This window comes from Lissotriton helveticus, chromosome 4_1 (assembly GCF_964261635.1).
Source record: "Lissotriton helveticus chromosome 4_1, aLisHel1.1, whole genome shotgun sequence".
Lineage (NCBI taxonomy): Eukaryota > Metazoa > Chordata > Amphibia > Caudata > Salamandridae > Lissotriton > Lissotriton helveticus.
The window spans coordinates 731,386,949-731,411,287 of NC_136063.1; positions in this window are offsets into that span (position 1 = coordinate 731,386,949).

Here is a 24,339-nt window from a genome sequence, read left to right on the forward strand (position 1 = left end):
TTTAATACAAAACTAAGTTAAAAGCACTGTGCCATTTTAAAAAAGTCTAAAAAATATTTAAATAAATATATTACATTAATTCATTAATATAAATATTTAACATAAATATATTTTAATTACTGTTTTGTTACATTTAAAGAACTGCCAAGTGTGCAGAATATCAAATATGCCTGTGAAGCAGCTATATCTGGAGCTATAAATAAACGCCCGTAGATCAATGGCTTATTTGAAACTCCCAATCGAAAAAGGGGGTTTAAATTTCCCGGATTTTAAAATATACTTTTTTTCAACTTTTTTTCAACGCGTACGTAGCCTAATAACCAACGACACTTCCTTATTTTTCCATCAATTTATGTTGGGACCAGATAGTAATCAGTTTTTGTACCGCGTGCATGACCCCAACTATTTTAGGAGAGTCAAGTTTAAGACCGCGAGACATATTAAAAAAATCTGGGATCAAATAACGATTTTTGGTAAGATACCTTTCTTTAATGCGTAGTTGCAGATTTGGGGGAATCCAGGACTACCAGGCTTCTTTTCCGATGGCGCGGCAGCCTTGTGGCTGGAGCATGGTATAAGTACTCTAAGTACTCTAGGTGACTTATTTGGCTCGGATGGTGTTTTTGAGTTTTAATGCACTAAAATTAATTTACAAAATTAGAGATACTATGTATTTTAAATACATTCAGATGAAAGATTTTTTTGTTAATAAAATGAAAATTGAAAAAATAGAAAACTCAGATACCTTAAAATATCTTTACTCGAAATATACTAAATCACTTATTAGTAAGAGCTATGCCTACTTACGTAGCCACAAGCAAGGAGACTGTGAAAACATGGCGGAAAAATGGACTAATCGACTAGGTGTGAACATCAACCCTAGCCAGATTGCTGGCTCGCTTAGACAAATAAACCTAGTGGTCCAATCATCAAGCTTAAGGCTTCAATTATATAGAACGGTGACTCAAATATATTATACACCACAAAGAATTGCTAGTTAGACCTCGGGAAATGGTTTTAGCGAACGAACTAAATGTCCCAAATGCAATCTAGAAGCCGCCGGTATAGAACACATGCTATATCAATGCCCGGAACTTACAGCATTCTGGAAAGGATTAACCGCGGCTCTAAACAGTAGACAAATTATATTTCCAACACTTTCTGCACATTTAGTACTGCTAGATATAGAAGATACTAATCACAAACATAAAGACTTGATTTCTATTGTTTTTTCGTGTGCCAGGTTGGTTATTGCACGGACTTGGATCTTTAAGGAACCACCCAATATTATGAAGTGGTGGAATCTTATCAATGAAATACACATGATGGAACTTTCGTTGGCCAAGTTAAGGGGTACTAAGGCATTGAAAGCGAGGCAAAAGATTTGGGGTACTTTCATTTGATATATATGTACCGGCAGCAATTAAAATGATCTATTTTTGGGAATGTACAGTGCTACCCTCTGTATTTATTTAACGGTTAAATTTATGTTTGGATATTTTTGCCTTTGAAATTTGTACGTAATGTATTGTTGTTTTCTTTTTCCTGCAATAAAAAAATATATATATATGCCTGTGAAGTCTGATCCTAACTTTACTGTCATATGTAGCAATTTTATTGTCTCCACCATCTGTTTTTTTGTGTAAAAAGCATGCAGTGTGTCCCTAAGTAGTGCGCAATGGGTTCTACAGAATTTTGTTGCACTAGTGTATCATCAATTGTCATAATCCCTGTAGCAAGTGAGTTCCGCCAATTTATTGCCCATCCAGGTTTTGCGTTTGACTATCTGTTTTTAGGACTGGGATCAACATGGAGTTCAAGTATAAATCCTAATCCCTTACATCATATCTACACTCTGTATCACTCTTGAAGAATGTTCATATGTTGCTGGCTCAGCTCATAATCATATTTCAAGCCTTGGTTCCCACCACTGGGCCCAGTTAATTGCTCTATTGTCGAGCAGAATGAAGAAAGGTTGACCCATTCAATGGAGCCATTAAGAGTGCTTTACTCAGTTCATGGGAAATTAAGAGGTGGAAGGAAGTCTGCATCTGTTAATTAGCTCATCACACTGCACCTGGGTGGGGACAGCTTATGCCCACAGAAGCAAAGGATGAGGGCTATACCTGTGGAGCCAAACACAGAAGGACACCCCTTTGAAGATTTGGTGGAAGGGTACAGGCAGCTGAGAGCTAGGGGCTTAACTGAGGTTCTCAGGAAAACTCCTTCCACAGACAGCTAGAAGTTGCCATATTCTAATGCCCCAGAAGGCTCCGAAGGAGAATTGGGACACAGTGGAGTGATGATGTGGCACAAGTTTGCAAGGTCTACTTAGCATATCAAACTTTTCACCCCAGTATAATACTCTTGCACAAGGGAGAGACACATGAGATGACACTGGACCTGGGAGTGAAAATGACATAAGAATACCTACCTGAAAGGAGACGCCAACTGATGACACTGCAAACATGGACTTTCTTTTTTTTTAAATGTCTTTTTATTGCATGAATAATGATAGCAGACAAAGCAATGTGCATCTGACATATACAATACATGCGATATAATATGTAAATCTCTTACAATTGCGATCGTCATATACAAGGATGCATATTTTAGTGAACAGTACAACAACTAAGGCTTTCGGCAGTACTTCAGATAATGAAATATGTGAATCACATCATAAGGAGTAAAAACATGGTACATAAGGCTAGTTCATCAGTGGTCGGGTGGGCAATACGGTGACAGATAACCTTGGTACAGTCATATAGGCTCTATTAGATGCTCGGGGGCATCTCATACATTCACAAGATAGACAAAGAGAGGTAAGTACAAACATTGTATTTGACACGAGAGATACAGAGGCAAACATCGCATTAGAAGAAACATCCTCACCTTTGTGGCCAAACCTCCACTCCACCTCCCAGCAGCCGTGCCGGTTTACAACCTGCCAGCGGGCCCAGGAGACAGCAACGCATCTCTGTCACGCACCCATTGTAGGAATGGTTCCCAGATATCCCTAGGGCGAGAGGCAGTTGGCATGGATTCCCAATAGATCCCAAGTTGAGTGTGGCCATAAGTTACATCTGATAACCAGTCTGCAAATTTGGGAAGGGTTCTGCGCCGCCAGCGAATTGCCACCTGACGCTTATCATATAACAGCAGAAGAGAATGCAATTTGCGACATTTGGGTTCCGTGTTAGCCACCCACCCCAGGAGTCCTAACAATGGGGATGGCGTATCCGTTCTCTTGAGAATCTGATTTATTGCATCGAAGACTGCCTGCCAGTAGTTATGGAGGAATGGGCAGCTCCATGCAACGTGGAGGAAGGAGGCATCCTCCGCACCACATTTCCAACAATTATTGTCCTCTCTGAGACCCATTCGATGTAGTGAAACAGGGGTGCAATAAAATCTATGTAAGAATTTGAAGTGGATTAATCAGAGCTTATAATTAGGGGAAAGTTCTGACAATTGCTTACAGCAAAAGGACCATTGGTCTTCAGTCAATTGAGGGTCAAGTTCAGCATTCCACATGTGTATAGAAGTTGGTGTGATGAAGGGAGACTGCTCTTTCATTGCATTGTACAAACGTGAAATCAACTTTTTCGGGGAGGCTCTGGCAAAAATAGTCTGGAGAGCTTGGAGCTGTGGAGGCTCCTCTGGAAATCGGTCACCTGAGGCCTTACAAGAGGATTTTAGTTTATGGTACATGAACCTGTCTGTAAAGGATGGGGCCGATTCATCTCCCGCCACTTGTATGTCGCGGAACATACCATTAGGATAAAGATCAGCGAAGGTGTGTAATGTCACTCCTGCTAGGGAGACGTCTCCGCCACTCTCCTCTAAACATGGCAGCATGGGGTTTTGCCTGAGAGGAATTGCTGGCGCGTATAAGAGAGTAAGACCTGCACGCCTACGCAACTCCTGCCATGCCCAGTGCAGCATGTTCGCGGTGTTTATGTCCAGTGATGGTCTCGGGGTTCTGTGATAGAGGGCTACACTTAGCGGAGGAGGAGATACTGAGTCCCTCTCCACCGCCACGTGCGGTTGATAAGGAGTGGGGTAAGCCCAGAAGTGTGCAAACTGGCCCTGCGCGCACAAGGCATATAGATGCATGTCAGGCGCACCCATGCCCCCCTGCCTCAACGGCAGCGTCAGGAGCGCCCGAGACAGTCTAGCTTGTCCGCCCGCCCACACCAATGTTAGCAGATGGGAGCGCAAACAGGCGAAAAAATGCTTTGTCAAGGGGATCGGGACATTAACAAAGAGATACAGGAATTTTAGCAAAACTACCATTTTCACAAGGGCAATTCTGCCAGCAATAGATAGCCGCAGTTTAGTCCATATGGTGACCTTTCCTTCAAGCCAGGCCACAGCTCTGCCAAAATTGAGGGTCCAGATGTCTTGGAGTTTGCGGCTGATCCACACTCTCAGGTATTTTACTTCATCTGCCTCCCACCATAGCGGGAATTGGGATTGCATCTCTGTGGTGTTATCAGTCAGCGGAAAAATGACAGATTTGGCCCAATTAATTGAAATACCTGACAACCTGGCAAATTTTACAAATTCTCAGAGCAGTGGGTCCAAATTTTCAGCCGGTTTCGAGACATATAAGGTGACGTCGTCAGCATATAATGAAATCAATAGGCTTCGGGTGCTAAAACCTATCCCAAGCGCAGTGTGGTGCTTTCGAATTCTGGCCGCTAGTGGTTCCATCGCAATGGCAAAAAGGAGTGGAGATAAGGGGCAGCCCTGTCTAGTACCCCGGGAAATAGAAAAGGGTGCAGATATCAGGCCATTAACTCTAACCCTCGCCCTAGGTGCCGTGTAGAGTGGACGAATTAGCGCTATAAACATTGGGCTAAACCCCATGCGTTCTAGAATTCGGAAGAGATAGGGCCATTCAAGAGAATCAAAGGCCTTCGTGGCATCTAAAAATATCGCTGCGGCCTGTACATCTGGATGAAGGTAGTGTAGTACTGAGAAAACAGTTCATAGATTATGTGAGGTTGCACGGCCCGGTATAAACCCTGATTGGTCGGGGAGGGCTATCATGGGGAGGAGCGGCAGTAAACGGTCAGCAATGATTTTCGCATATATCTTCACATCAACATTTATAAGAGATAATGGCCTATAGGAGTCCAGGGATTTGTTATCTTTGTCCGGCTTCAAAAGCGTGACAATAAGGACGTCCCTCATAGAGTCTGGCAATATCCCCTCAACTAGAGTTTCGGTGAAGACAGCATGCAACCTCGGCGCCAATTCATGTACATAAGTTTTGTAGAAGGCCGTGGTGAGCCCATCAGGGCCTGGGGCTTTGTTTAAGGGAAGACCTGTAATAACCTTAGCAATGTCCTTGACCGTGACCGGGAGGTCCATATACTTGCGATGGGCATCGTTAAACCAGACTAGGGTGATGGAATCTAAATAGGTCTCAAGCAATTCCCGTGTCTGCACTTGCGTGGATTCATATAATTTTGAATAGAAAGTGGCGAAAGTCTTCAGAATTTCCTCCTGGGCTATAATCTCTTCTCCAGCAGGGTCAATGATAGTATGTACATATGCGGGCGTCGCAGCAGTAGCAATGAGCCTGGCTATTGTCTTGCTGGGCCTATCCCCTTCACCATTTCTACGCGCCTCCTCCTGTTTGCGTAGGAACTTAAGCTCGCGCTGCGCTTCCTCTGTAAAATCTAATAGCTTGGCTTTAATCTGTGTCGCAAGTTCAGGGGTGGGGTCGTCACAAATCTTTTTCTCAAGGTCTTTGAGGTTTTTTTCCAGCGTACTGAGTGTACCCCTAATCGCCTTAAGCACACCCGCTTGACATGCTATGCACTGCCCCCTAATCACCACCTTGAATGCATCCCATAATACTGATTCAGTAGAGACAGAACCGACATTAGTGTCAAAGTAATTAGTGATATCGGCCCTTATTTCCTCTGTGAAGGAAGCATCGAGCAAAGTGTGTGGCGGCAGACGCCAGGTAAAGGCACTATTGGGGGCACCCGGGATCTGCAACTCCAACAGGCAAGGGGCGTGATCAGACAGCAAGCGGGCCAGACCCTCTACATTAACCGTCCAAGTGGCCACATCTGAAGTTACCAGCCAAAAGTCTAGTCTAGACCAGGCCCCATGGTGACTGGAAATACATGTGCCTTCCCTACCCTCAGGGTGTCTCACCCTCCAAATGTCTATCAGCGGTCCTTCATTAAGGATGTCGTTTAGGGCCGCGCTAGCGCGGGGGTGTAGAGGTCTGGGGGCACCTTTGCGATCTAGGGAATCATTGAGCACCACATTAAAGTCACCACCCCAAATGATCGTCGGACAGTGCATCAGTGTAATCTAGGCCCATACATTCCTGAAAAAATCTGGATCATCTACATTAGGGTCGTAGACAGCCGCCAATACTATCGGTTTTCCCATGAGAGTCCCATGTAATACTACGTACCGCCCATCCGCGTCACAGGATACAGAATGTTCCCTCTAGTCAAGGCCTTTCCTTACCAGTATCGCCACGCCTCGGGCATAGTTCGAAAATATAGCAGAGTATATTGGGCCCCATCTAGTATGTTTGAGTCTGGGTGACGGCGAGGTGTTCAAGTGAGTTTCCTGTAAAAAGCATATATCTATGTTGTGCCGTTGCAGATAGCCATGCAGTAATGTAGCCTTCCTACTGTCCTGCATACCTCGGATGTTCCACGTTAACACTCTAGTCACCCCCATCCGCCCATTTCTGATCCATGGTGTTCGTGATCCAGCCTAACCGTAGTATAATCATGTAAAACGACAGTATATGATTAATTAGCGAGGCACTGACCTGAAGCCAAACAACCCTTTAACCCATCCCTCCCCCTTCCCACACCAATCCCCCAATCAGGTTGTGATAAATTCCCCCCAAAACGCACAAGGCGTAAAAACAACTGAACAAGTAAACAGTGGGAGATACCCCTCGGGGGCTAGGCATCCCGAGCATACAACCCCGTTTGCACAGGGTGACTGCGTCAAGTCTAGTTAGATCAAGGCACTTAATTGCAAGAAAAAGAAAAAACTTTTACAGTGCACAATTGCATAGCGGGAGAGCCACGCAGCATAATCACAGTTTAGACGTAGACCTTATCAGATATAACAGTGGAACAAGGCTCACATGGAAGTAGTATGGCCAAGCAATAAACAAGGCCCTTGCCATAAGATTTGCAGCAGTAAGGATCTGATAGCATTCAGTCATTGTCACTCAGTCTCGCCTCCGACTCTCCATCAGGCACAGTCTTATTCTTCGACCTAGAGCCACATATGTGCTTCACAAATTTTAGGGCAGAGCGGACATCTGTAAAGTAATTAGGAGTCCCCTCATGAACAACTCGTAGTTTTGCAGGGTAAAGGAGCGAATACTGAAGACCTGCCTGTAAAAGTAGGAGCTTCGCCGGTACAAATTCTTTCCTAGCCGCCTTTACCAGTGGCGTAAAGTCGGGATAGAAGGAGAGATTATTACCTTTATGTATTATTTTACCTTTCTCTCTCGCCAGTCTGAGTATGAGATCTCTGTCCTGATAGTTCAGCAGTTTCACGAGGATGGGCCTCGGCGTCGCTCCAACCGGTGGTTTCTTCCCCAGTGCGCTATGTGCACGCTCCACAGTGAACACAGGTGACTGGTGAGGGTCAAATAGTTCATGCAGTAGGTCGTGATGAAGACCTCCATTGTCCCGATCGCCGTGGTTTCTGGAATCCCTGTGACTCGAACGTTGCATCTCCTAGAGCGTGCTTCCAGGTCGTCGGCTTTGGCGCGCAAATCTTCAATCTGTTTCTCCATGTTAGTGAATCGCACCTTCGTGTCATGTTGGAATTCAGAGCATTCAGTGTTGCGATTTTCTAGGCAGCCCAGCCGGGTCTCGTGCGTGCTGACCTGTGCTCTCACCGAATCCAACTGGGGAGTCATTGAGTCCAACTTCGTATCTATGCTTCGCAAGCGAGAGCGTACCTCCAGCATTAACGTTTTAACGTCGATGTCTTCTTCGTCATCAGGCACCTCCGACTCAACAGCCCCCGAGTCTTGAGATGGCTGCTTATTTTGGCGCTTTTGTTCGAAGGTGAGACGTGGCTGCCGGCGGTCCCCCTTGCCCATATTTCCAGCCTGGATGTAGCGCCAACCCCACGCCTTTAACAGTCTTGGTGCGATATCTTGTAACTACCAATAAATCAGGACCAAGAGTGACCGAGCACAGAGCTCACGGGCAGGATGTGTAGCGGTGCGGCGGATGCTTGTATATATGGGCTTAGCCGTGATAGTCACCGATTTTGCAACTTCGCCAACCGCCAGGGCCTCAGTGGGCAGCCCGCATACGCAGAGGAAACCCGCAGACCTGACAGCAGGTTATCGGTATAGGCCCGTGGATTGGAGGTGAAGTGCGCGGCATATAGTGTGTATCACCATGGAACAGGTCCTTTACAGAGCTAAGCAGTACCTGCTCTTCCCGCCTTAAGCAGGTATCCGCCATCTTGTTTCAGAGCAAACAAGGCCGTACTCAGCGCACGCTTGCGGTGACCGTATCGCACCTCGGGAGGTTGGGTCATTCCAACCTTGTTTATGTAGATAGTTATAGCGTCCCAGGGTGACCCCGGATCTCTGGGTGAGCACGCTGGTCAGCAGTGTGGCGATGAGTCTCTTAGAGGGGGAGCTGAGACCTCAGCCCGATCCAAGATGGCGGCTTTTATAAATATATCAGCTTCGTTTTTTTGCCATTGCAAAGGTTATCTTCCAAGCACTACACACCTCGGAGTACTGCCACCGTCGATTATTCCACCTTCGTCTGTCCGGCACGAATCCGCGGGCCTCGCTGAGTTGAGGAGTGTCGCCAACAGTGCGGTCTGCTGATCCCCGGGCTCAAGTTGACTCAGGTGCCCAGAAAGGACACCGCCTCCCGCAGCCTCCGCCGTTGCCACACTCCGGTGGCAGCAATTGGAGTGCGTGACTCCCGAACCACACTAGTTGCTGTCTTCAAAGGGTATCTACCGGTGCCTCTCACCCACCGCAACCGCACCATGCAAGGATTTCGGATGTGCCATATGATTTGGAAGGATTATTGTAGGATTAATATCGCAGTTGGCGGAGTTTGGTTATTCAGCGGCCATCTCACTGCTCGGTTGACCACGCCCCCTGCAAACATGAAGGCTGTGATGCCAGAAACCGGTCCCCGGAAGCTTGTTTCCTTCCCAGTATAAGAATTGGCTTGGTAGTTTGGTTTGCCCTGTTCCCATCATGCACTGGGACAGGAACAGACTAATTTGCATATAGCCAGGTTCTGAGCTGGGATGGTGCAGTGAGCTCAAAAACTGTGATGGATTAAAACCATGATCTATTGACTTGGTAAGAGTATTCTGCATCATTCAGAAACTCTGTCCATCACCACCCCCTTTTCCAAAATCGGTTTTATCCACACTATGTGTGGAAGGGTATACTCAGACGTGAGTCCCTTGCTCATTGCACCATCAGGATTCAAGCAAGCCGGGCCGAAGAAGGCTGTGATGCCAGAAACCGGTCCCTGGAAGCATGTTTCCTTCCCAGTATAAGAATTGGCTTGGTAGTTTGGTTTGCCCTGTTCCCATCATGCACTGGGACAGGAACAGACTAATTTGCATATAGCCAGGTTCTGAGCTGGGATGGTGCAGTGAGCTAAAAAACGGTGATGGATTAAAACCATGATCTATTGACTTGGTAAGAGTATTCTGCATCATTCAGAAACTCTGTCCATCACCACCCCCCTTTTCCAAAATCGGTTTTATCCACACTATGTGTGGGAGGGTATACTCAGACGTGAGTCCCTTGCTCATTGCACCATCAGGATTCAAGCAAGCCGGGCCGAAGAAGGCTGTGATGCCAGAAACCGGTCCCCGGAAGCTTGTTTCCTTCCCAGTATAAGAATTGGCTTGGTAGTTTGGTTTGCCCTGTTCCCATCATGCACTGGGCCAGGAACAGACTAATTTGCATATAGCCAGGTTCTGAGCTGGGATGGTGCAGTGAGCTAAAAAACGGTGATGAATTAAAACCATGATCTATTGACTTGGTAAGAGTATTCTGCATCATTCAGAAACTCTGTCCATCACCACCCCCCTTTTCCAAAATCGGTTTTATCCACACTATGTGTGGGAAGGTATACTCAGACGTGAGTACCTTGCTCATTGCACCATCAGGATTCAAGCAAGCCGGGCCGAAGAAGGCTGTGATGCCAGAAACCGGTCCCCAGAAGCTTGTTTCCTTCCCAGTATAAGAATTGACTTGGTAGTTTGGTTTGCCCTGTTCCCATCATGCACTGGGACAGGAACAGACTAATTTGCATATAGCCAGGTTCTGAGCTGGGATGGTGCAGTGAGCTAAAAAACGGTGATGGATTAAAACCTTGATCTATTGACTTGGTAAGAGTATTCTGCATCATTCAGAAACTCTGTCCATCACCACCCCCTTTTTCCAAAATCGGTTTTATCCACACTATGTGTGGGAGGGTACACTCAGACGTGAGTCCCTTGCTCATTGCACCATCAGGATTCAAGCAAGCCGGGCCGAAGAAGGCTGTGAGGCCAGAAACCGGTCCCCGGAAGCTTGTTTCCTTCCCAGTATAAGAATTGGCTTGGTAGTTTGGTTTGCCCTGTTCCCATCATGCACTGGGACAGGAACAGACTAATTTGCATATAGCCAGGTTCTGAGCTGGGATGGTGCAGTGAGCTAAAAAACGGTGATGGATTAAAACCATGATCTATTGACTTGGTAAGAGTATTCTGCATCATTCAGAAACTCTGTCCATCACCACCCCCCTTTTCCAAAATCGGTTTGATCCACACTATGTGTGGGAGGGTATACTCAGACGTGAGTCCCTTGCTCATTGCACCATCAGGATTCAAGCAAGCCGGGCCGAAGAAGGCTGTGATGCCAGAAACCGGTCCCCGGAAGCTTGTTTCCTTCCCAGTATAAGAATTGGCTTGGTAGTTTGGTTTGCCCTGTTCCCATCATGCACTGGGACAGGAACAGACTAATTTACATATAGCCAGGTTTTGAGCTGGGATGGTGCAGTGACCTAAAAAACGGTGATGGATTAAAACCATGATCTATTGACTTGGTAAGAGTATTCTGCATCATTCAGAAACTCTGTCCATCACCACCCCCCTTTTCCAAAATCGGTTTTATCCACACTATGTGTGGGAGGGTATACTCAGACGTGAGTCCCTTGCTCATTGCACCATCAGGATTCAAGCAAGCCGGGCCGAAGAAGGCTGTGATGCCAGAAACCGGTCCCCGGAAGCTTGTTTCCTTCCCAGTATAAGAATTGGCTTGGTAGTTTGGTTTGCCCTGTTCCCATCATGCACTGGGACAGGAACAGACTAATTTGCATATAGCCAGGTTCTGAGCTGGGAGGGTGCAGTGAGCTAAAAAACGGTGATGGATTAAAACCATGATCTATTGACTTGGTAAGAGTATTCTGCATCATTCAGAAACTCTGTCCATCACCACCCCCCTTTTCCAAAATCGGTTTTATCCACACTATGTGTGGGAGGGTATACTCAGACGTGAGTCCCTTGCTCATTGCACCATCAGGATTCAAGCAAGCCGGGCCGAAGAAGGCTGTGATGCCAGAAACCGGTCCCCGGAAGCTTGTTTCCTTCCCAGTATAAGAATTGGCTTGGTAGTTTGGTTTGCCCTGTTCCCATCATGCACTGGGACAGGAACAGACTAATTTGCATATAGCCAGGTTCTGAGCTGGGAAGGTGCAGTGAGCTAAAAAACGGTGATGGATTAAAACCATGATCTATTGACTTGGTAAGAGTATTCTGCATCATTCAGAAACTCTGTCCATCACCACCCCCCTTTTCCAAAATCGGTTTTATCCACACTATGTGTGGGAGGGTATTCTCAGACGTGAGTCCCTTGCTCATTGCACCATCAGGATTCAAGCAAGCCGGGCCGAAGAAGGCTGTGATGCCAGAAACCGGTCCCCGGAAGCTTGTTTCCTTCCCAGTATAAGAATTGGCTTGGTAGTTTGGTTTGCCCTGTTCCCATCATGCACTGGGACAGGAACAGACTAATTTGCATATAGCCAGGTTCTGAGCTGGGATGGTGCAGTGAGCTAAAAAACGGTGATGGATTAAAACCATGATCTATTGACTTGGTAAGAGTATTCTGCATCATTCAGAAACTCTGTCCATCACCACCCCCCTTTTCCAAAATCGGTTTTATCCACACTATGTGTGGGAGGGTATACTCAGACGTGAGTCCCTTGCTCATTGCACCATCAGGATTCAAGCAAGCCCGGCCGAAGAAGGCTGTGATGCCAGAAACCGGTCCCCGGAAGCTTGTTTCCTTCCCAGTATAAGAATTGGCTTGGTAGTTTGGTTTGCCCTGTTCCCATCATGCACTGGGACAGGAACAGACTAATTAGCATATAGCCAGGTTTTGAGCTGGGATGGTGCAGTGAGCTAAAAAACGGTGATGGATTAAAACCATGATCTATTGACTTGGTAAGAGTATTCTGCATCATTCAGAAACTCTGTCCATCACCACCCCCCTTTTCCAAAATCGGTTTTATCCACACTATGTGTGGGAGGGTATACTCAGACGTGAGTCCCTTGCTCATTGCACCATCAGGATTCAAGCAAGCCGGGCCGTAGAAGGCTGTGATGCCAGAAACCGGTCCCCGGAAGCTTGTTTCCTTCCCAGTATACGAATTGGCTTGGTAGTTTGGTTTGCCCTGTTCCCATCATGCACTGGGACAGGAACAGACTAATTTGCATATAGCCAGGTTCTGAGCTGGGATGGTGCAGTGAGCTAAAAAACGGTGATGGATTAAAACCATGATCTATTGACTTGGTAAGAGTATTCTGCATCATTCAGAAACTCTGTCCATCACCACCCCCCTTTTCCGAAATCGGTTTTATCCACACTATGTGTGGGAGGGTATACTCAGACGTGAGTCCCTTGCTCATTGCACCATCAGGATTCAAGCAAGCCGGGCCGTAGAAGGCTGTGATGCCAGAAACCGGTCCCCGGAAGCTTGTTTCCTTCCCAGTATAAGAATTGGCTTGGTAGTTTGGTTTGCCCTGTTCCCATCATGCACTGGGACAGGAACAGACTAATTTGCATATAGCCAGGTTCTGAGCTGGGATGGTGCAGTGAGCTAAAAAACGGTGATGGATTAAAACCATGATCTATTGACTTGGTAAGAGTATTCTGCATCATTCAAAAACTCTGTCCATCACCACCCCCCTTTTCCAAAATCGGTTTTATCCACACTATGTGTGGGAGGGTATACTCAGACGTGAGTCCCTTGCTCATTGCACCATCAGGATTCAAGCAAGCCGGGCCGAAGAAGGCTGTGATGCCAGAAACCGGTCCCCGGAAGCTTGTTTCCCTCCCAGTATAAGAATTGGCTTGGTAGTTTGGTTTGCCCTGTTCCCATCATGCACTGGGACAGGAACAGACTAATTTGCATATAGCCAGGTTCTGAGCTGGGATGGTGCAGTGAGCTATAAAACGGTGATGGATTAAAACCATGATCAATTGACTTGGTAAGAGTATTCTGCATCATTCAGAAACTCTGTCCATCACCACCCCCCTTTTCCAAAATCGGTTTTATCCACACTATGTGTGGGAGGGTATACTCAGACGTGAGTCCCTTGCTCATTGCACCATCAGGATTCAAGCAAGCCCGGCTGAAGAAGGCTGTGATGCCAGAAACCGGTCCCCGGAAGCTTGTTTCCTTCCCAGTATAAGAATTGGCTTGGTAGTTTGGTTTGCCCTGTTCCCATCATGCACTGGGACAGGAACAGACTAATTTGCATATAGCCAGGTTCTGAGCTGGGATGGTGCAGTGAGCTAAAAAACGGTGATGGATTAAAACCATGATCTATTGACTTGGTAAGAGTATTCTGCATCATTCAGAAACTCTGTCCATCACCACCCCCCCTTTTCCAAAACCCTGCAAACATGGACTTTAACTGCAGCTGACTCCCTGGACTAAGATGGGTTGCTTCCAGCCAGTGGTATTGGACACATTTTACCCCTTAGTAAAAGGTGGGGGAATGATCCAGTCGGGTGACCTTTGAGGGTTTAACTGGAGGTTCAGTTACTGGTCCCTAACTACGGTGCTGACACAGGTGCCTTTCAAGATGGCCATGGTCTGGGAAGCGCAGCAATCAGTGTGTTCTGCTTGTTGGATGTGGAGTGGCTGTGGCTGTGGAAGATGTCCTTCAAGCAGGAGAGATTGTCAGGAGTTCAGGCTGAGGGCTGGCCTGGCACAGACAGGGAGCATTGAAATCAGGGTCCTTTTAGAGTCCAGGAGGCTGTACTGTATTTGTTCTGGAAGTAGCCAGTTGTTTTTTGGGAAATACCCTGTCTCCCCAGCCCAGTGACATCATGCCTTGGTCAGATCAGGATGGTGGGTTTGTCCCAGTCCTCTGTAGGTCTTGAAATAGAAAGGTCTTCCAAGTCACAGATTTTGAGGGATGTCAGTAGAAGTGCAGTTAGACATAGCCAAGGGTCAAAAGACCTCAGTAACAGCACTTGGGGACTTTACACACTTCAGCGGAAGCTACCAGCATGGTCCAGTATAGGTCCAGTTGGTAGTGTTTAGCTGGGCACACCAGTAGAAGTCTCCTGTAACTTATAGTGGCCCTGTAGCTACCACAGCAGGTCAGCCAACTGACCACTGAGTTCCCCCTGGGTACAAATGGGAACTGGTCCAGCCCTTCAGGTCTCAACCAGAATGTGTAGTCCTTCTTGTGTTCTCCCACTGGTTCAGAAGTGTTTTCAAGAAGAGGACTTAGGGTGCCACATGTATGCCTGCCATTACCTTTAGGGGGGCAGGGGTGACTCCTAGGCTCTACCTAGATAATAGGGTAGACATTTCTAGTGCTAACCCTTCTCATTTTTGCATTAATTTCTTTGTGCCCTGCCACAACCAATCCAAAAGTGCCCTTCACTCACTAAATCTAAGATGAAGAAACCCGCTCGCCTTGTGCAGAACCTGTGTGCCCCCTAAAGGTGTAGTCAGGTTAATGAGAAGACTTCTCCTCCTTGGTCACTCCCAAACAATTCTTAGGGAAACTTTCTACCCACGGAATTTGGTGCCTGCCTGACTGGTAGGGCAAAAGAAGGGTTTGTGCAGGTGACATCTGCTTGTAATACGTGAGGCCCCATTGAAATTAATTTGGTTCTTGGACACTGCCAACTGGTCTTACTGATAGAGGAGCAAACCAGGCCTTTATTTCTTCTCTGGAAGCAGTTTTCACATATCATCAGAGCTATTCAGAAGCTGGATGACAGTTTGAGGTTAATGAAATTTGCTTCCTGGAGCTTCAGGCAGAGAAAAGGTAAAGTTCTAAAAGTCCCTTTTCCTTGATAGGTCATACAAATCCAACTTCACCATTGAGTGGGGCTTTTAACAATTATCAGAAAATAATCCTTGAATTATATTTTAAACTAATCCCTAGCTGGAGATAGCATATTTATTCTTTAATATGTCTTCCCTTTGTTTCTCTATGGGCCTTCCAATCCTCCTACAGTGAAAATAGTTTTTGGGGCCTAGTCATTGTAGGGACAGGTTAATTTTACATTTCTACATGTCCTACTTTTAAATTCCATGCACCTTGCCTTGTGGACTACCAGGCCTACATAGGAGTGACTCACTAATATTTCAAATTAATATTTTACCTGTCAAAAGAGTTCAATTTAACAGGTCGGATTGCAGTTTTTAAACACCACAGCCATTCTACAGTGGTAGGCCTGGAGACATGTCTGGCCTGTCACACTAGTGGCTGGCAGTTATAGGAAACAAGGGAACCCGAAGGTAGTACACTAGGGACTTTGGGCATTTAACTTATTACAAAAAACAGTGGACCCTAGTAGTTTGGGTGATCAGGGTAAGAATAGACAAACACTGGAATAGTATTTATGTCCTTTGTCCAGCCGGACAGGAATTTATTTGGCGATGCACACAATCAGAAAGTAATGTCAAGGGGGCACAGCCCATGACCCACAGTGAACAAGACAAAACAACAAGTATAGGCAAGAGCGGGCAAATCGGTATGTATACTTATAATCAGTGAACAGACTTGATTGTAGCTTTAGTGACCATTGTGCATAGTATTCACAAGCATATGCAGTACATATGATCCTATTGTGTCGATGACGTTTCGATGCCGAAAAACAAGATAAATGGCATCATCTTCAGGACAAATATATAAATCATGTTTGTCTTGGAATTATAAACGATTGCCTTTCATGCTACATACAAATGACATTAGTGGGAAAAAAATGAGGGAGAGAAGGGAAAAAAAATGTTATTATGTGGCCAGGCATGTTTAAAACAAAAAACACACGGTGGTGCATTTTACTATTCACACCTCAAGGACCGTTCTTTGCTGGCATGCTTAGTGCTGGAGCAACTATGTCAAAATGTGCACTTAAACATCAGTGCAGTGAGTTTAGATAGTGAAGTGTGCTCGGCGCAGACGGCGAAAAAGGAAGGTGAAGTGATGGCGCAGTGCGAAATGGTGTTGGAATTAAAAAGCCCGAGTTTCAAATGGGAACCAGTTCAGAGAAAGGGCGATTAAAAAACAAAACGTTGCATATGGCGCAGTGCGAGACAGTATCCAGAATAGAAGTGAGAGGGTCCAGAGTGAAAGGTGCACTAACGATGACTAAACAGTGTTGGATACAGGGTTGTCTATACACTAGTGGCTGGCAACATAGTGCTGTGGTCTGTAGGTGACATCGCACTTTCCATGCCAATAGGGTACTTTAGCTCACCGCATACTCTGGCCTTACAGGAAAGTTAAATATGCTAATTAGGATTTTAGTCAATTTTGAAATGTTTCAGGAATAACAGCACATGCACTGGGGCTTGTTTAGTAGTGTCCCAGTGCGTTGAGTCAAAAAAGTAGCTCCAGTCCACAAAGAATGGGATAACCATGCAAAAAGAAGTCTTTTTTAAATGTTGTTTTATCAAAGTGATGGTGACACCCTGTCAAATCAGTAGGCCTTCCTTTTTGATTATTACACCCCCTTAACAGCAGAGGCCCTCAACATCTCAGGAATCTATTTCAACACTCCATTCCCTCTAGATTGCTCTGATCCTCAGGCAAATATCTCTTAATCATGCACAGGTACAGGAAGTCTAGATGGGGAGGCAGAGATTTCTCAGTGGTGGTATCCCCGTTGTGGAACTCGCTTCCCCCATCAATTTTAGTCTTGATGCACATGCCTTATTTTGTAAGGCCTTAAAGACCTCGCTGTTCACTTTGTAACAGGACAGCCAGCTCCTTCTTAGTTCTCTTCTTTCTGAAGACTAACTGCTATTAGCGCATTGATGCCTTTTGGCATTTGTTGCGCTTTATAAATCTTTTAAATTTCATTTTGTGTTGTTTCTAGTATAGTTGTAGGAATTGAGTTGATAAAGTACACGACCCTCTAGAGGTGTAACATGTTATGAGGGTGTCACCAAAGGTATTTCCATTTGTAATGTAGTGTGTAGTATTTAATAATGTGTGCATAATAAAAGTACTTTTCCAATAAACGAAAAGTACTCTCAAAATAATGATCTTGGTGAGTGCTGTTGTTGTGTACAGGCAAACTGGGGTTAACAGTCCACACTATCTCAAATCAATAGGCCTTAGACTGCCCTGCCTTGCCTTGAACCTTTCCCCCTTGAGCCATGATAGATGGAAATACACGTGTACTTCAAATAAAAACCTTTGCTTTCCATCCAGTGGATCCTACTGGCAAGGTCAGGTTGTTGTGGAAGTTTACCCTTAAACAAGTTACATTGGGCCCTAGCCCTCTCAACCTGCTAAGTGTTTTTCTATACTTGAATTGTTACATAAAGGAGCAAAAGGTGACAGGAAAATTACAGACAAAATCATTTACTAATCAAAAATATCCCCATGATTAACCTGAATAAACCAATTGAAGATAATTGTTCACTCCTTGAGATTCATGATCTACACTTCAAATGTTTCTGCAACAACAATCTACAAGGGTTCCAAAGGTCTGATATTGTATGGTTTACTAATGTTTGTCATATTTCTCCTCACACCACTCAATAAGGACAGATACTAAGCTAAATAATATATAGTGTGGAACATCCACAATTCCCAGTTTGGCTGGTCGAAAATATAACAATAATCTCCACAATAGTAATCTGAGTACATTTTAAGACTTTTTTTGATGTCCTTTCAGCTTTTCATTAGGCAACATAAATTATAATGTTTTGGGCCATGGGTATGGAATTGAAAATGAGGTGGTTTATTGGTATTCCTAATAAACAGTGTCATCACAATTTTTAAAATGTTTCCTTTCTTTTGAACATAAGTGCACAATGTTGGCCATTTACTGTCGGTTGTAAATAAATCGAATTGTCCTGTGTGACATGTACAGGAAGTACGGAATCCATCTTAAAGCCATATTACACATAGGGCATATTATCAAGGAACTCCATTCAAATTATCGCCACTTTAGCAGCAGGAAACTGCCGCTAAAGTGGTGATAATGGGATTGATAATATGCCCTTGTGAATTCCCATAGAAGCCCATGTTCTGGTGTGAACATGGGCTTCTATGGGAATTCTCTACGGCATATTATCAAGCCCATTATCGTCGCTTTAGCGGCAGTTTTCTGCCGCTAAAGCGACGATAATTTTAACTCCCTTCTTGATAATATGCCTCATAGTTCCTCTGGGTTGTTTTTGCCATTTGCCCTCAATTTTTCAACCCTGGGCACTGTACAGTTCATTCTATAGTACGAATCATGGTGCTTACAAAATGTATCCTTGTGTGACCACAAAAGGTTTTCGCACATTGCATTGTTGCCTAGGACTGTCCATAACATCACAAGGTATTTGCCTTTCTTTGTTTTTTGCCCCACATACATTTACCATCTGCTTGTGCATGAGGTGGAAGGTCAGAGACAGGGATGTGGGGAATAGGGCAAGGAAGCGGCCATTATTTTCTAGAGCCTGGAACCATTGTCTGCTTCCCCTTATGAGAAACAAAAGTAGAACGAGGCATGTTCTGCTTATGCGCTAAAGTTATAATTAGATCAGGTTAAAAAGAATGCGTAATTTCATCCCACCTGACTTGAAGTTAGGGCCTTTCTGTTTAGACAAGTTTTATGTCCTTCTATCTTGTGCAATAATCTTGCCAGCCGCTAGTAGCAGTAGTGTGCCTGACCCTTATATAAAATGTAATAAGAAAAACATCAGACCTGGACCCTATTTTCAGAATCATTATTTTGTTTCCAACGGACCCAATCAGAAGTAAGAGGGCCATAATGAAACAATAGAATGGATTTAGTGCAATGGAATACGTTGCTGCTACTTTAAATAGAGCTTTGTTATATAAGAAGTCTTGAAAATCCTCTTATTCTATGACTGTCTTTCTCCCAAACTTCCTCCTAAGGGCATAAATGAACCATATAGTTGGGCTTATATTTATTCTTTTACACAGCGAGATAATATATTCTTACCTAACAAGAAATGTTCAACATAAAATTATAATACCTGTTTTTAAGCATTGCTTTAATCAATTTGTAGCATGCTTTGGGCAAAGCCTAATTTGTGTGTTGTTCACAGTTGGTATGTAGGTTGGATGTCCCCAGGCCTTCAAGCATCACCAATGAATTTGGCCCAAAGCACTGATTTGTAGAGCTCCCAAATGAGATGCCCTGCTTATTTTTGCATTCTGGTTCTTCTAAGTATATTACAGCAAGATTAACAAGTGCATTTTCAGAAACACACACAAGCCCCGTATTTTCCCTATTTAAAACATCTGAAAGAGCAGGATCAGTTAGTATTGCATCTATTTATGACTATCAGCTGGAAGAAGTTGAATAGAATATGTAATATACCCCAGACGGATGTAAAAAGTGAAAGAGGTATCAAAGCCACTATTTCGAAACCTGTATGTAGATTTCTATCGTTATTGACCCATGCATCTATTTTCTTCGCCGTTCTATTTATGATATTTGTATGACATTTAAATCAGTCCACTCAGTCACTAGGTTAAATCTACCCTCCTCAAAATCTAACCTTTTGATTCTTCCTGAGATTAATTTATTTTAGATATACACATTCACATAATGATTCTCACAACCGTGTTTTTTACCGGTCAGTTAATGCAGCTAACATTCATTTTTGTAGGTATTTTTGATATAGTTTTGGAGCCAGGATCATTTTCTTGGGGTCATCGGTGCCTGTGGTCCAAAACGATATGGAAAATGCGATAAAAAAATAAATTTCCTCACATTTATGTGTTGGAAGGTTCTGGAATCTCCTCACACAGTGATTAAAAAAACTAATTTTCCTCACATTTCTGGAATCTGCAGGGAGTCACAAGCTTCCTTCCACCCATCATTCCTCTAAGTCTCCAAATAAAAGTGATACCCCACTTGTGTGGTAGGCCTAGTGTCAGTGACAAGAAACGACCCAAAATGCAACATGGATATAGTAAATTTTTCCACTCTAAACTGAATCATTTTTTGCAAAGTGTGAGGCTGTGGATTTTGAGCCCTAGCCCATTCAGCACCTAGGGAAACCTAGCAAACTTGCAAATTTTTTACAACTAGACACCTTAGGGAATCCAGGTTGGGGTGACTTGCATGGCCCTCACCAGGATTTGTACTCATAATCCCTAGCAAACCCCAAACTTTGACAAAAAAACACTTTTTCCTCACATTTCTGTAAGGAACAGTTCTAGAATTTGCAACAAACGTCCTTCCACCCATCCTTGCCCCGAGTCTCCCTGTTTCCGCTGGAAAATTTTGGAATCTGCAGGGAGCCACAGTGTCTATCCTACCTTTTTTGCAAAGTGCGTAGTTGTTGTTTTAGGACGTAGCTCAGCCGGAACTTGGGGAAACCTAGCAAACTTCCACATGTCTTAAAACTACCAACATAGGGAAATCCCATGTGAGGTGACTTGAGTTGCTCCCTCCAGGTTTTCTTAACCCAGAATCCCCTGCAAACTTCAAACTTTGACAAAAAAACGCATTTTCCTCACATTTCTCTGATGAAAAGGACTGGAATCTGTGGGAGGCTCAAATTCCTTACACCCATCATTCCCCCAAGTCTCACGCTGAAAATCGTGCCTCTGTTGTGTGGGTAGATCTTGTGCCCGTGCCAGGAAACGGACAAAAACACAACATGGATATATCAAATGTTTCCACTCAAATCTGACTCTGCATTTCAAAAGTGGGTTACTGTGAATTGTGAGTCCTAGCTCAGCCACACCTAAGGAAACCTAGCAAACCAGCACATTTTTGACAACTCGCCAACGAGTGGACTATAGGGATGCATGACTTGCATGACTCTCACTAGCTCATTTTACCCAGACGCCTTGCAAACATCCACCATTGGTAAAAAACACACTCCCATTTCTCCGATGTACATTTCTGGAATCTTCAGGGAGCTACATATTTCCTACCATCCTTAATTCCCATATGTCTCCCGATAAGAATGGTAAGCCAACTTGTGTGGGTGGGCCAGTAGACCATGAGACAAAAGGCCCTAAAGTGCAGCATTGCGAGATAAGTAATAGGTATCGCTGCTCAAATTGGGGCCATGTTGTGGCACCACCCTTGCAACGAGTGGACTATAGGGATGCATGACTTGCATGACTCTCACTAGCTCATTTTACCCAGAAGCCCTTGCAAACATCTACCATTGGTAAAAAACACATATTTATCTCCCATTTCTCCAGATGTACATTTCTGGAATCTTCAGGGGGCTACATATTTCCTACCATCCTTAATTCCCATATGTCTCCCGATAAGAATGGTAAGCCAACTTGTGTGGGTAGGCCAGGAGACCACGAGACAAAAGGCCCTAAAGTGCAGCATTGAGAGATAAGTAATAGGTGTTGGTGCTTAAATTGGGGCCATGTTGTGGCACCACCCTTGCAATCCTAAGAATCACAAAACCTTGAAAAGTGGACATCCTGGGGATCCCATGGTGGTGTGACTACTACAAGGTTTTCTTAACCACAATGCCCTGAAAATGTCAAACTTTGGTTAAATTATGCATTTTCCTTTCATTTCTGTAATAGAAACTTTAATAATCAGGAAGAATCCTTAAAATTCCTACCACCCAGCATTCTCACACTTTTCCCAATGAAAAAGTTTCCCCACTTGTCTGGCTGAGCCTCTTGACCACAACAGTAACAGATCAAACCAAGGTCAATAGGTGTTCCACTATAGTACTTGCATTGAACCAGGTTTAATGCTTTTCTGGCAAGATCACTAGGCCGAGCCACATAAGTGCTGTAGCATTTCTACGGTGGTACAAAGCCAGGTGATAGGTTTTTTGTAGATTTCTCATACTTCTGGAAGTTTCCGTCACAGAAATGCAAGCAAAAGTTGTGATTTTATGTAAAGTTTCGAGTTAGTAGGGTATTCTGGGTAAGAAAACATCATGGGATATTTGCAAAGCACACCACCCTGGACTCCCCTGAGTGCTTGGTTTTCCTAGGTGGCGGCCGAGCCCCGGATCAGTTACCCCCATTGCCAAATCAGGTTAGTTTACTTGACAGGAAATGCTGATGTTTCCACGTTACATTTTGAGTCTTTTCCTGTTGGAGACACTTGGCCTACTCATACAAGAAGTGCTATTTGCATTTGTCACCCCAAGTGAGATGGGTAGTCCCAGACGCGGGTCCTGTGCTTTCCATGCCACTGGAGTCTAGCTATCCTGGCTGATGAGGGGTAAAAGCCCGAAACCTGTCCCCGGATGCTTGTTTCCAGTCCAGGGAGGACCTGGCCTGGCAGTTCGGGCTGGACTGTTCCCATTGGGTGCAGTGTCAAAACTGATTTGCATATGGCTGGGTACAAACTGGAATGGCATGGTGAGCAAAAAAAAGATGGATTTGGACCCAGATCTCTGTACTGGGGTGAATGTATGACATTGTTCTGCATTCTTCCCATCCATTGTTCTTCTTTTTACTAGACCTGGGTGATAAATTCCGTTCCCCTCGCAGAATTTGGGTAATTTCACGTTCCGCGAAGAATGCGGAATTGCCTAAAATTCCGTGATCCGCGGCTATGCAGAATGTTTTGCTTGTTCGCACTTTCAAAATGCGTGTTCATGAGCTATTTCTCCCTGAGCACGCAAACAGTATTTGCGAACAGGAAAAAAGCATCGCGAACGGGCGGAACAAGGAATTCCGCGTGTTCGCAAAACTTTTGCGTGCTCGCGGAGATTTTTTACCGTATTGCAGAGCTTTACGTAGCGCAACTTCGCAAATTCTGCTCACCCCTACTTTTTACTCATACAAGAAGGGTAGTGTTTATATCGGAACGAATGGGGGAATATGTGGCAGTAGGAATTTTGTGAAAATGCACATAAAATGTGTGATTTTAGGCAGTTTGAGGGATGCAGAGCATTGTGGTAATGTAAACGTCATGGAATCCACACAAAGGATACCAGACTGGACTCCCCATGATGTCTAGTTTTCCAAAATGTTTGGGTCGGGTAGTTTTCTCCAGGTGGTGGCCTAATCAGGCCCAAAAAGTGCAGTTATTCACCATGTCAAGTGGGGCAATTTGGCAATCGCTATATAAACCCACAATTTGAGGATTTAGCCCCACTCTCTTGGCTCGATACCTGGGTAGACTGCCACCTCTTTTTGTTTGTTTTGGTGCCATTCTGAATTCCCTTGGGTATAGTGGGCTATCTGACTCGCCACAGGTCCAAATTGGAGTCCAATCTCCTGCCTGTCCTGAGGAGTGGGTGCTAGGAAGACTTTTGTCCCTTTTGGGGTGGGTTGTGGTCAATGCCAGAATGCGATGACCGTGCTCCTTTCCTTTGCCACAAATTTAAAATGCCTGTTGTCTAGTGGGCTTTCAGCCCCTTCTGACATATTTTGAGCAACCTCCTCCATTGGGAAAAACTTCCTATCTGCCCCCGAGGCGCAGGACGACTGCCTTATTGTTTGAGTAGGGGCATGACCATGCCTATGGTGTGCACTCCCTCAACTAAATTTTTTTTTTTAAATCCCTGGTGTCTACTAAGCCTTATGCTACTGAGGGGGAGGGCATATTGGGAGTAAATACCCCCATCTGCCTCCATGGGAAGCAGAATAACTGTCACCACATTTTTTAGGTGGGGTCATTGCCATGTTCATAGTAGGCGGCCCCAGCTAGTTTCTTTTCTTTTTATAATATTCCCTGGTGTCTAGTGGGCTTTATGCCCACCCGAGGGGCATAATGGGGATATTAACCCCTATACGTCCCCCAGGGGAGCAAAAAGATTATCTGATGGGGGCATGGCCATGCCTATTGTGAGCACCCCAGCCACTTTGTTTTTATCTATAAAAATA